This window comes from Mustelus asterias, chromosome 4 (assembly GCF_964213995.1).
Source record: "Mustelus asterias chromosome 4, sMusAst1.hap1.1, whole genome shotgun sequence".
NCBI classification, from domain to species: Eukaryota; Metazoa; Chordata; class Chondrichthyes; order Carcharhiniformes; family Triakidae; genus Mustelus; species Mustelus asterias.
The window spans coordinates 77,997,531-78,009,887 of record NC_135804.1 but is presented as its reverse complement, the minus strand read 5'-3'; the positions used below and the strand labels follow the sequence as shown (position 1 = coordinate 78,009,887).

Here is a 12,357-nt window from a genome sequence, read left to right as displayed (position 1 = left end):
CATAATATATCCTAGCATTTTCCCAACACTAATATGAGGATAACTCTCCTGTAGATCATTGTTTTCTTTTCTGAACTCTGTTCTGACCTCAGCTTGGTTGTGCTGCTGCACTCCAAGTTTTTGTTATTTCAAAATATGACTGTTCCAATGGTGGCATAATGATTAGCACTCCTGCCTCAGGGATTTGGGTTCAATTCCATCCTTGGGTGATATGTAGAATTTAGAATTTTATACATTTCTATGAAATTCACTCTCACTCTTATAAACTCCAATGAATACAATCCTAATCGACTTAGTCTCTCCTTATACGACAGAGCGATCATCCCAGGACTCAGCCAAGGAAGAATTTGGCTATACTCCCTTTATAGCAAGGACACACGTCCTCAGATAAGGTATCCACCTCTCACAATTTACACCATTCAAATAATCATTTGCCTTTCTATTTTTGCGACCGAAGTGGACAACTTCACATTTATCCACATTATATTGCATATGCTGTGCATATGCCCACACACCCAGCCTGTCCAAATCATGCTGAAGCGTCTCTGCATCCTCCTCACAGCTCATCCACCCACCCATCACTCGATTTGGTGACAATGGACTCTATTTTACCATTTTGATTCTAAGTGCTGGGCGGACTTCAAACTGGGAGTGTTTCAGATGCGACGTTTCGATCCATTCTGAGGGGCCCCCATAAGCACTCTGCCTGAAAAAATATCAGTGATTCTGAATCGTGCTACACAAGCCTGTGGGCGGGGCTTAGCATGCCCAAAACCCTGTAGCTGCGATCGGCATCTCCAACTGCGCATGCGCAGAAAACAAATGATAAAATGCTGCTCCCCTGCCACATCCCTCCCGGGCTGGATAATGCTTCCCCAGGCTGCCACAGATATTGCCTCACACCCCAACATTACTGACCCCCTAACATACCCACCATCCCGCCACCCAGACCGAACGCAGGCCCCTCCTCCCTTCCCCCTCCACGGATCGCAGTCAGATTGGCAGTGGATCCCTTTCCCTCCCCCCCACTGATCTCAGCAGAGTGGCAGCAGCCACCCCTTCTCCCACCCCAATCTCAGGCAGAGTGGCAACAGGCCCCTCCCCCCCCCCCCCGCCACTGATATCAGGCAGAGTGCACCCCTTCCTCCCACTGATCTCAGGCAGGGTGGCAGCAGACCCACCTTTCCCCCCACTCCCCTACCGATCTTAAGCAGTGAGTCGTCGGACACTAGGCACTTAGCTCCTCACTAACACTCACTGATGAAGCGCCCATATTAGTCTTATTTAGAGGATGTCTGTTTCGTGCCGATTCCAGATGGGCGAACGCAGTGATAAAGTGGAAGTGCCAGTAATATTGGGTGTGCAGCCAATTAAGTCAATTTAAATGCAAGCAAATGCATTTGCCCGTTCCGGGCACGGTCCCAATTGTAGCCATTTTCGGGCCTTGGTAAAGGGGGAACCAGCGCAGAGGTGGGCGTGGATCATGCAACGCACCTCATGTCCAACGTTACCAGGTTTTCGCACCCAAAAACGGGTGCAACGCGATGGTAAAATCAGGCCCAATATGTTTAGTTCCCTCTTCCAAATCATTAATACATAATGTGAACAGTTGGGGCCCTATCACAGATCCCTCTGTTACTCCACTCATCACTGTGGAAAAATACGCATTTATGCCAACACAATGCTTCCTATCTACTAACTAGCTTTCGATCCATCTCAAGACACTATCCTCAATCCCATGCGGTTTAACTTTACAAAGTGGTTTGCTTTGTGAAATCTTGTCGAAATCCTGCTGAAACTCTAAATAAACCACATCCACTGGTTCTTCTTGGTCAGCTCTATGAGTTACATCCTCAAAGAATTCCAATAGATTTGTCAAACATGATTTCACTTTTGTAAATCCGTGTTGATTTTGTCTGATTCTCCCACTGCTTTCCAAATGCTGAGCTATGAAATCCTTGACAATGGATTCGAGCAACCTCCACGATACTGACGTTAGGCTCACTGATCTATAGTTCCCTGTCTTCACTCTACCTCCCTTTTTGAATAGCGGGCTTACATTAGCTACCCTCTAATATGTAGGAAACAATCCAGAGTCCAACGAATTTTGGAAAGTGACCATCAATGACAAAGAAGAATCCAAAGAGTTTCTATAAATAGATAAAGGGCAAAAGAGTAACTAGAGGGTGAGTAGGGCCTCTTAGGGATCAACAAGGTCATCTATGTGTGGATCCACAAGAGATGAGTGAAATCCTAAATGAAAATTTCCCATCAGTATTTGCTGTTGAGAAAGGAATGGATGTTAGGGAACTTGGGGAAATAAATAGTGATGCCTTGAGGACTGTACATATTACAGAGAAGGAGTTGCTGGAAGTATGAAAGCGCATCAAGGTAGATAAATCCCTGGGATCTGATGAAGTGTATCCCAGGATGTTGTGGGAGGCTAGGGAGGAAATTGCGGTGTCCTAGCAGAGATATTTGAATCATTGACAGCCACAGATGAGGTGCCTGAAGATTGGATGGTGGCTTTTGTTTAAGAAGGGCTGCATGGAAACGCATGGGAAATACAGGCTGGTGAGCTGAACATCTGTAGTGGGTAAGTTGTTAGAAGGTATTCAGAGACAAGATCTACAGGCATTTAGAGACGCAAGGACTGATTCGGGACAGTCAGCATGGCTTTGTGAGTGGAAAATCATGTCTCACAAATTTGATTGAGTTTTTTGAAGGGGTAACCAAGAAGGTAGATGAGGGCAGTGCAGTTGATGTTGTCTACATAGACTTTAGCAAGGCCTTTTACAAGGTACCACATGGTAGGTTGTTGCATAAGGTTAAATCTCACAGAATCCAGGGTGAGGTAGCCAAATAGATACAAAATTGGCTTGATGACAGAAGACAGAGGGTCATTGTAGAAGGCTGTTTTTCAAACTGGAAGCCTGTGACCAGCAGTGACTCAAAGATCACTGCTGGGTCCACTGTTATTTGTCATTTATATTAATGATTTAATGAGAATTTAGGAGGCATGGTTAGTAAGTTTGCAGATGACGCCAAGATTGGTAGCATAGTGGACTGTGAAGAAGATTATCTCAGATTGCAATGGACTCTTGATCAGTTGGGCCACTAGGCTAATGAATGGCAGATGGAGTTTAATTTAGATAAATGCTAGGGGATGAATTTAGGAAGATCGAATCAAGGCAGAACTCATTCAGTTAATGGTAGGGTGTTGGGGAGAGTCATAGAACAAAGAGATCTATAATTATAGGTTCATGGCTCCTTGAAAATGGAGTCACAGGTGGACAGATTGGTGAAGAAGGCAATCAGCATGCTTGGTTTCATTGGTCAGAACATTGAATACAGGAGTTGGGATGTCTTCTCAAAGTTGTACAAGATGTTGGTAAGGCCACACTTGGGATACTGTGTACAGCGCTGGTCACCCTATTATAGAAAGGATATTATTAAACTAGAAAGAGTGCAGAAAAGATTTACTAGGATGCTACCGGGACTTGTTGGCTTGAGCTATAAGGAGAGGCTGCAGAGATTGGGATTTTTTTTCCCTGGAGCTTAGGAGACTTAGGAGTGATCTTATAGAGGTTTACAAAATAATCAAAGATCTGCTAGATAGTCAACATATTTTCCCAAAGGTAAGGGAGTCTAAAACTAGAGGGCATAGATTTAAGGTGAGAGGGGAGAGATACAAAAGGCTCCAGAGGGGCAATTTTTTCATACAGAAGGTCGTGAATGTCTGGAACAAGATGCCAGAGGTAGTAGTAGAGGTGGGTACAATTTTGTCTTTTAAAAAGCATTTAGACAGTTACATGGGTAAGATGGGTATAGAGAGATATGGGTCAACACAGGCAATTGGGACTAGCTTAGTGGTTAATAAAAAGGGCAGCATGGACAAGTTGGGCCGAAGGGACTGTCTCCATGCTGTAAACCTTTATGACTCTATTACTTTATTATTTCTAGAGCCACTTCCTTAAGGACTCTGGGATGAAGATTATCAGGCCCTGAAGATTTATTCCCTTTCAAGCCCATCAATTTCCTAAAAACATTTCTCTACCACTACCGATTTCCTTCCTTGTTTCTCTCAGAACCTCTGGTACATTATTCATGTCCTCCTTTGTAAAGACAGAAGCAAAGTAGGAATTGAGTTCCTTAGCCACTTCTTTGCTCCCCATTATGAATTCTCCCATTTCTGACTGTGAGGGACCTAAGTTCATTTTTGTCAATCTTTTTCTTGTTACATACTTGTAGAAACGTTTACAGTCAGTTTTTATGTTCCCTACTATTTTATCTTCATACTCCATTTTCCCATTCTTAATCAATCCCCTTATCCTCCTTTGCTGAATTTTAAACTGTTCCCAATCCTCAGGTTTATTGCTTTTTCTTGCCAATATTTATGTTTCTTCTTTGAATCTAATACTATCTTTAATTTCCATTGTAATCCATGGTTTGGCCACAGTTCCCTTACGATTCTTACGCCAAACAGGAATAAACAACTTTTGGAGTTCACCTATTTGTTCCTTAAATGCCTGCCATTGCTTGTCCACTGTCCTTGCTTTGGATAATGTCTCCCAGTCCATCATGGCCAATTCAGGTCTCATACCATCGTAGTTACCTTTATTGAGATTCAGGTTCCTGTTCGCAGAATCAACTACGTCACTATCCAACTTGACAAATCCACCTTGGCTATCATATTATGGTCATTCATCCCCAAGGATTCTCTCACAACTAGATTGCCAACTAATTCTTTCTCATTGCACAAATACCCAGTCCAGGATGACCTGTTCCCTTGTTGGTTCTCCAGTATATTGGTTCAGAAAATCATCCCGTATACATTCCAGAAATTCCTCCTCTTTTGTACTGTGTCTAATTTGACGCTCTAAATCTATATGCAGGTTAAAGTACCCCATAATCACATATATGTTCCTCTGACACATGTATCTCTGATTTCCTATCTAATGCTATTCCCAACTTTACCACTACAGTTTGGTGGTCTGTAAGCCACTCTCACAAATGTTTTTGACCTTTTGTGTTTCTTCATTAAACCTCTTGCCCCTCACCTTGAACCTATGTCCCTATGTCCCCTCGTGACTGACCCTTCAACTAAGGGGAATAGTTGCTCCTTATCCACTCTGTCCATGCCTCTCATAATCTGGTACACCTCAATCAGGTGCCTCAGTCTTCTCTGCTCCTACGAAAACAACCCAAGCCTACCCAATCTCTCTTCATAACTTAAATGTTCCATCCCAAGCAGCAAACTGGTAAATCTCCTCACTTCAACAGGAAAAGAACTGCACACAGTACTCTAGTCGTGGCCTCACCAAAGTTCTATACAGCTCCAACATGACATCCCTGCTTTTGTAATCTATGCCTCGATTGATAAAGGCAAGTGTCCCATATGCCTTCAGTTTCACTGGCTGTCTTGTCTGGAGACAATACACATCTTTTTAGCCTGTCTTGATGCTCTCTCCACTCCCATTGTTTTGTTTCTTAAAGACTGGATTAGTTGTAAGTATTCGCATTCCAACCATTATTCATGTAAATTGAGTCTGTGTCTTATAAGTTCTGTTTGTGAACAGAATTCCCACTCACCTGAAGAAGGGGCTCAGAGCCTCGAAAGCTTGTGTGGCTTTTGCTACCAAATAAACCTGTTGGACTTTAACCTGGTGTTGTTAAACTTCTTACTGAATCTCCTCTACACCAGTGCAATCACATCTTTTCGATAATGTGGCGACCAGAACTGCACACAGTACTCTAGTCGTGGCCTCACCAAAGTTCTATACAGCTCCAACATGACATCCCTGCTTTTGTAATCTATGCCTCGATTGATAAAGGCAAGTGTCCCATATGCCTTTTTCATCACTCTACTAACATGATGTTCCGCTTTCAGAATCTTTTGACAAACACACCAAGATCCTTTTGTTCCACAAAACTTCCTAGTGTCCTACCATTCATTGAATACTTTTGTGTCAAATTACTCCTTCTAAAGTGTATCACCTCACACTTTTCAGGGTTAAATTCCATCTATCACTTATCTGCCCATTTGACCACTCTGTCTATATCTTTTTGTAGCCCAAGACACTCCGCCTCATGTTTGAAATCAATAAATTCTGATGGTAGTCCTCCTTCAATCTTTAACTAAAGACACAGTTGGGAAATGATATACCATATAAAGTATTCATTCTCTTTCACAGAGATTAGATGGCTCTGTCTTCAATAGCATCTTTCTTCAAACAGGAAGAGCTGAATGAATTTAAGTCTGCTTATGAAACAGGTGGGCTGGGGGCTGCCACTGTGTCTCTGATTCAGAGGAAGGTAAATGAGCTGCACAATACAGAGCTTAACATCGCAGTGACAGGAGAATCAGGTGCAGGGAAATCCACCTTCATCAATACTATGAGAGGTCTTCAGAGAACTGATGTGGGAGCAGCTAGATCTGGTACCACAGAAACCACAATGGAACCATCCCGATACCCACATCCCAATATGCCAACTGTTTGTTTCTGGGACCTGCCAGGGATAGGGACTACAAATTTCCCAGCAGATGTGTACCTGCAGAGAATGGACTTCAATAAATATGATTTCTTCATCATTATCTCAGACTGTCGATTCAGGGAAAATGATGTCAAACTCGTCAAACAGATTAAACAGCTGGGGAAGAAATTCTACTTTGTTCGATCTAAAACTGAAAATGATCTTAATGCTGTCAGACTGGAAGGTCGAAAGAATGACAAAGATGCAGATATAGATGTAGATGTAGAACTGAACAAGATCAGGAAATACTGTGTCAGCAACTTGGAAAAAGCAGGGATTGCATCACCCAGCTTTCCTGCTGTCAAACTTTGAAGTGAATAATTTTGATTTCCCAAAATTACAGAAGACCCTCAAAAATGATTTTGACAATATAAAGAAACATGTATTTTTGCTATCACTTCAAACCACAAAGTTGGAGATTATAGGGAAAAAGAGAAATGAGCTAAAGAAACAAATCTGAATGTTGGCCACACTTTCGGGAGCAGCGGGAGCAGTGCCAATTCCTGGTATGTCACTTGCTTGTGACATTGGAATACTGGTTACAGCAATCATAGATTTCCGTCAATGTCTGGGTCTGGATGATGCCTCTCTCCAAAGACTGGCCAACACAGCAGGGAAACCTGTGGAAGAACTGAAAGCTGTGGTGAAAACTCCTCTATTGGGGGAAATAAATAAGGAATTTGTGAAAAGAATGCTGCTGAGTTCCACTTATACCGTCGTTTCAGGAATTGAACTTGCCCTCGATTTTATACCAGTGATTGGTGGCATCTTTGGAGCAGCACCATCATTTGCACTGACCTACAAATTTCTGACTGATGTCCTGGATGATCTCACAGAGAATGGGAAGAGAGTAGTGCAGGCTGCATTTGGGACTGATTAAAATGATCAGCACTAAACATCAGGACATTGAACTCTGAAAAATCATCATAAATTCAAGAAAAATAACGATGTTGATATTGGCAATTACCATATCCTCAGGACAATGCAAATTGGTCAATGATAAATGAGTTATCCAATAGTATAGAGTCATTTGCAGTATAATCCAATAGTATAGAGTCAAGTGCAATGTAATGCAATAGTATAGAGTCTATAGTGTTATCCAATAATGTAGCGTCAACTGCAATATAATCCAATAGTAGAGGGTCCATTGCAATGTAATCCAATAGTATAGAATCATTTGCTTTGTAATCCAATAGTAAAGAGTCTGCTGTGTAATCCAATAATATAGAGTCAATTGCAGTGTAATCCAAAAGTGTAGAATCAATTGCAATGTAATCTAATAGTATAGAGTCAATTGTAACTCAATTCAATGGTACAGAGTCAATTGCAATGTAATCCAATAATACAGAGTTATTTGCAGTGTAATCCAATAGTATAGAGTCAATTGCCATCAAGTCCAATTGTAAAGAGTCAATTGTGGTGTAATCCAATAGTATAGAACCAATTGCTGTGTAATCCAATAGTATAGAGTAATTTGCAACTTAATTCAATGGTATAGAGTCAATTGCAGTGTAATCCGAATGCTCCGAAACAGTTCAAAGATTTCCAGGTTAGGTGATTGGCCGTGCTAAAATGTCCATTAGTGTCCCAAGGTGTGCACATGATGTGGATCAGCCATGGTAATATGCAGAGTTAAAGGCCAGTGGGGCTGGGTGTCGGTAAGGTGCTCTTTCAGAATTCGGTACAGAGTCGATGGGCCAAATGACCTCCTCCTGCACTGTAGGATTCCTATGGTTTCTATATTGAGTCAATTGCCTTGTACAGTTATAGTGCAGAGTCAATTGCACTTTAATCCAATTGAGTCAATTAAACTGTAATAAAATAGAATAGAATCAATTGCAGTGTAATCCAATCATATAGAGTTAATTGCAGCGTAATCCCATAGTAAGGAGTGAATTGCAGTGCAATAGTATAGAGTCAATTGCAGTGTAATCCAATAATATAGAACCATTTTCAGTGTAATCCAATAGTATAGAGACAATTGCATCTTAATCCAATAGTGTAAAGTTAGTTGCAGTGTAAACCAGTAGTATAGAGTTCGTTTCAGTGTAACCTAATAATAAGAAGAACAAAGAAGAACAAAGAACAATACAGCACAGGAACAGGCCCTTCGGCCCTCCAAGCCCGCGCCGCTCCCCGGTCCAGGATTGAATCCTGAATCCAGGATCCCCGCCCAATTTTCCAGCCTATCTACATACCAATATCCTATCCACCGAGCTGTCCCTCACAGCTACGATGCTTTGTTCATTACAACCTATTAACTCACCCCCACCCCCCTATTCCAGACCATGTGATCCCCAGGGAGAGGCGAAAACCCAGAGTGAAAAACCCCAGGGCCAATATGGGGAAAAAAAAAATCTGGGAAATTCCTCTCCGACCCCCTGAGGCGATCGAAACGAGTCCAGGAGATCACAATGGCCCTGTGGGGCTGGGTGTCGGTAAGGTGCTCTTTCAGAATTCGGTAGAGTCGATGGGCCAAATGACCTCCTCCTGCACTGTAGGATTCCTATGGTTTCTATATTGAGTCAATTGCCTTGTACAGTTATAGTGCAGAGTCAATTGCACTTTAATCCAATTGAGTCAATTAAACTGTAATCCAATAGTGTCAAAGCAATTGCTGTGTAATCCAATAGTACAGAGTCAATTGCATTGTGAACCAATAGTATAGAGTGAATTGCAGTGTAATCCAATAATATAGAGTTAATTGCAGTTTAACCATTTGTATAAAATTAATTGCAGTGTAATTCAATAGTATCGAGTTAATTGCAGTGCAACCCAGTAGTATAGAGTCAATCACACTGTAATCCAATCGTATAGAGTCTATTGCAATACAATCTAATGCTTGCAACCAAATCAAATGCAGGTAAATCTGTCTGGCTCCTGTTGTAATTTTCCATCTTTTAAATGATTGTTTTTATAATTTTGATGATTGAAATGTTGGAAATGTGGCAGTGAATTTGCACACAGCAAGCTCACACAAACTGCAATGTGATAATGAACAGTTCATTGTTCCATTGTACTTTTAGTGAAGTTCAGCTTTAGCTATTGGCCCACACACTGGGTTAACTCCCCTGGTCTTCTTTCAGCTCGTGAAATGGAATCAGTTACATATGTCAGTAATTGAAGAAGGTACAGCACTTAGTCAATACTGTGATGGAGTGTTATCCAAAATGTTTGTGCTCAGTCACCAAATAGTCCATAAACTACCTTCTGACGCAGAGGCATGAGTACTGTAGACCAGATGGTCATGTGGACATTAATATAACACAGGCACAAAAGGGATCACATGTCACAAGCACGGGAGTTCTCCCTGGACAGAGACAGACAAAAAGCATTTATGAGCTGGTCAATATTATCAATAAATATTGATTGTTGTTAGTCTCTGGTCACCAGTTAGTACAACCCAGTACTTCCACAAGTAAGATTAACAGAGTCACAGTAGATGATATCTGGCCTGCAGTCAGTGTCGTTCTGATATGGGCTGCTCATATAGTTGTTCTGGAGGTGAAATTAAAATATTTGGTGTAATTATGATGAAAAGCAAATTAAGCTTCACAAAGCACCTCAGAAACAAGCCCAGATTCTACCAATTATTCGCTTCTTCTGTAATACTGTGTCCCTCTCAGTGCCCATTTCAGAGTGGGGCCAAGGAACTTACTGGGTCCTGGCTCAGTCAGTTATAATCTTTACCACACCGAGACTTCTCTTTCTGTTCTCCCACTGTGTTTCTACACCAATTCAAGACAGGCCACACACTTTACAGTCTGATATATTTCTGCACAACGGGACTGTGATCCATACATGATATTGGAGAGGCAATGGCCCAGTGGTATTATCACTCAATTATTAATCCAGATAATATTCTGGGGACCTGGGTTCGAATCCCGCCATGGCAGATGATGGAATTTGAATTCAATAAAAAAAATCTGGTATTAAGAGTCTACTGATGACCATGAAACCATTGTCGGAAAAACCCATCTGGTTTAATAAAGTCTTTTCGGGAAGGAAATCAGCAGTCCGTACCTGGTCTGGCCTACATGTGCCTCCAGGGCCACAACAATGTGGTTGACTCTCAACTGCTGAGCAAGAAATGGCCTAGCAAGCCACTCAGTTGTATCAATCGCTACAAAGTCTCAACAAAGAAATGAAACCACACGGAGCACCTGGCATCGACCGAGGCACCAGAAAAGACAATGGCAAAACATTGACTCCATCGACCCTGCAAAATCCTTCTTACTAACATCTGGGGGCGAGTACCAAAATTGGGAGAGCTGTCTCACAGACTAGTCAAGCAACTGCCTGACATAGTCATTCTCATGGAATCACATCACAGACACCATCATTATCATCCCTGCCGGTGGGACAGGACATATCCAGCAGAGATGGCAGCACAGTGGTATAAGCCGGGAGGCAGTTGCCCTGGGAGTCCTTAACATTAACTCCGGACCCCATGAAGTCTCATGGTCAAAGAAACCTCTTACTGGTTATCACATACCGTCCTCCTTCAGCTGATGAATCAGTACTCCTCCATGTTGAACAATACTTTGTGGAAGCACTGAGGGTGGCAAGGATGCAAAATGTACTCTGGCTGGGGGACTTCAATGTCCACCACGAAGAGTGGCTCGGCAGCAGCACTACCGATCGAGCTGGTTGGGTATTAAAGGATATAACTGCGAGACGAGGCCTGCAACCGGTGGTGAAGGAACCAACAAGACGAAAAAAAACATACTTGACCTCATCCTTACCAATCTTCCGGCTGCAGATACATCTGTCCATGACAGTATCGGTAAGTGTGACCACCGCACAATTCTTGTGTAGACGAAGTCCTACCTGCACATTGAGAATAACCTCCATCGTGTTGTGTGGCACTATCACAGTGCTAAATGGGACAGACTTTGAACTGATCTAGCAACTCAAGCTTGGGCATCCATAAGGCGCTGTGGGCCATCAACAGTGGTGCAACTGTACTCCAGAACAATCTGCAACCTTATGGCCTGACAAATCCCCCACTCAAGCATTAACATCAAGCCAAGGGATCAACCCTGGTTCAATGGAGAGTGCAGGAGTACATGCTAGGAGCAGCACCAGGCATACCTAAAAATGAGGTGTCAACCTGGTGAAGCTACCAAACAGGACTACTTGCATGCCAAATGGCAAAAACAACAAGTGATAGACAGAGCTAAGCGATCCCACAACCAACGGATCAGATCTAAGCTCTGCAGTCCTTCCACATCCAGTCGTGAATGGTGGTAGACAATTAAACAACTCACTGGGGAAGAGGCTCAACAAATATCCCCATCCTCAATGATGGAGGAACCCAGCACATTAGTGCAAAAGATAACAAAGAACAAAGAAAATTACAGCACAGGAACAGACCCTTCGGGCCTCCAAGCTGCACCGACCATGCTGCCTGACTTAACTAAAACCCCCTATACTTCCAAGGACCATAATCCGCCTATTCCCATCCTATTCATGCACTTGTCAAGACGCCCCTTAAAAGTCACTACCGTATCCGCTTCCACTACCACTCCCGGCAACGAGTTCCAGGCACCCACTACTCTCTGTGTAAAAAATCTGCCTTGTACATCTCCTTTAAACCTTTCCCCTCGCACCTTAAACCTATGCCCCCGAGAAATTGACTCTTCCACCCTGGGAAAAACCTTCTGACTATCCACTCTGTCCATGCCCCTCATAATCTTGGTGGCATCTATCACGTCTCCCCTCAACCTCCGTCGCTCAAGTGAGAACAAACTAAGTTTTTCCAACCTCTCCTCATAGCTAATGCCCTCCATACCAGGCAACATCCTGGTAAATCTTTTCTGT

General features: G+C 42.7%; 1 pseudogene; it reads left to right on the top strand.

The window, feature by feature from the left end:
• The first annotated feature begins 6,201 nt into the window (after window positions 1-6,201).
• LOC144492328 (interferon-inducible GTPase 5-like) lies at window positions 6,202-7,414 on the top strand (annotated as a pseudogene).
• Window positions 7,415-12,357: the final 4,943 nt, after the last annotated feature.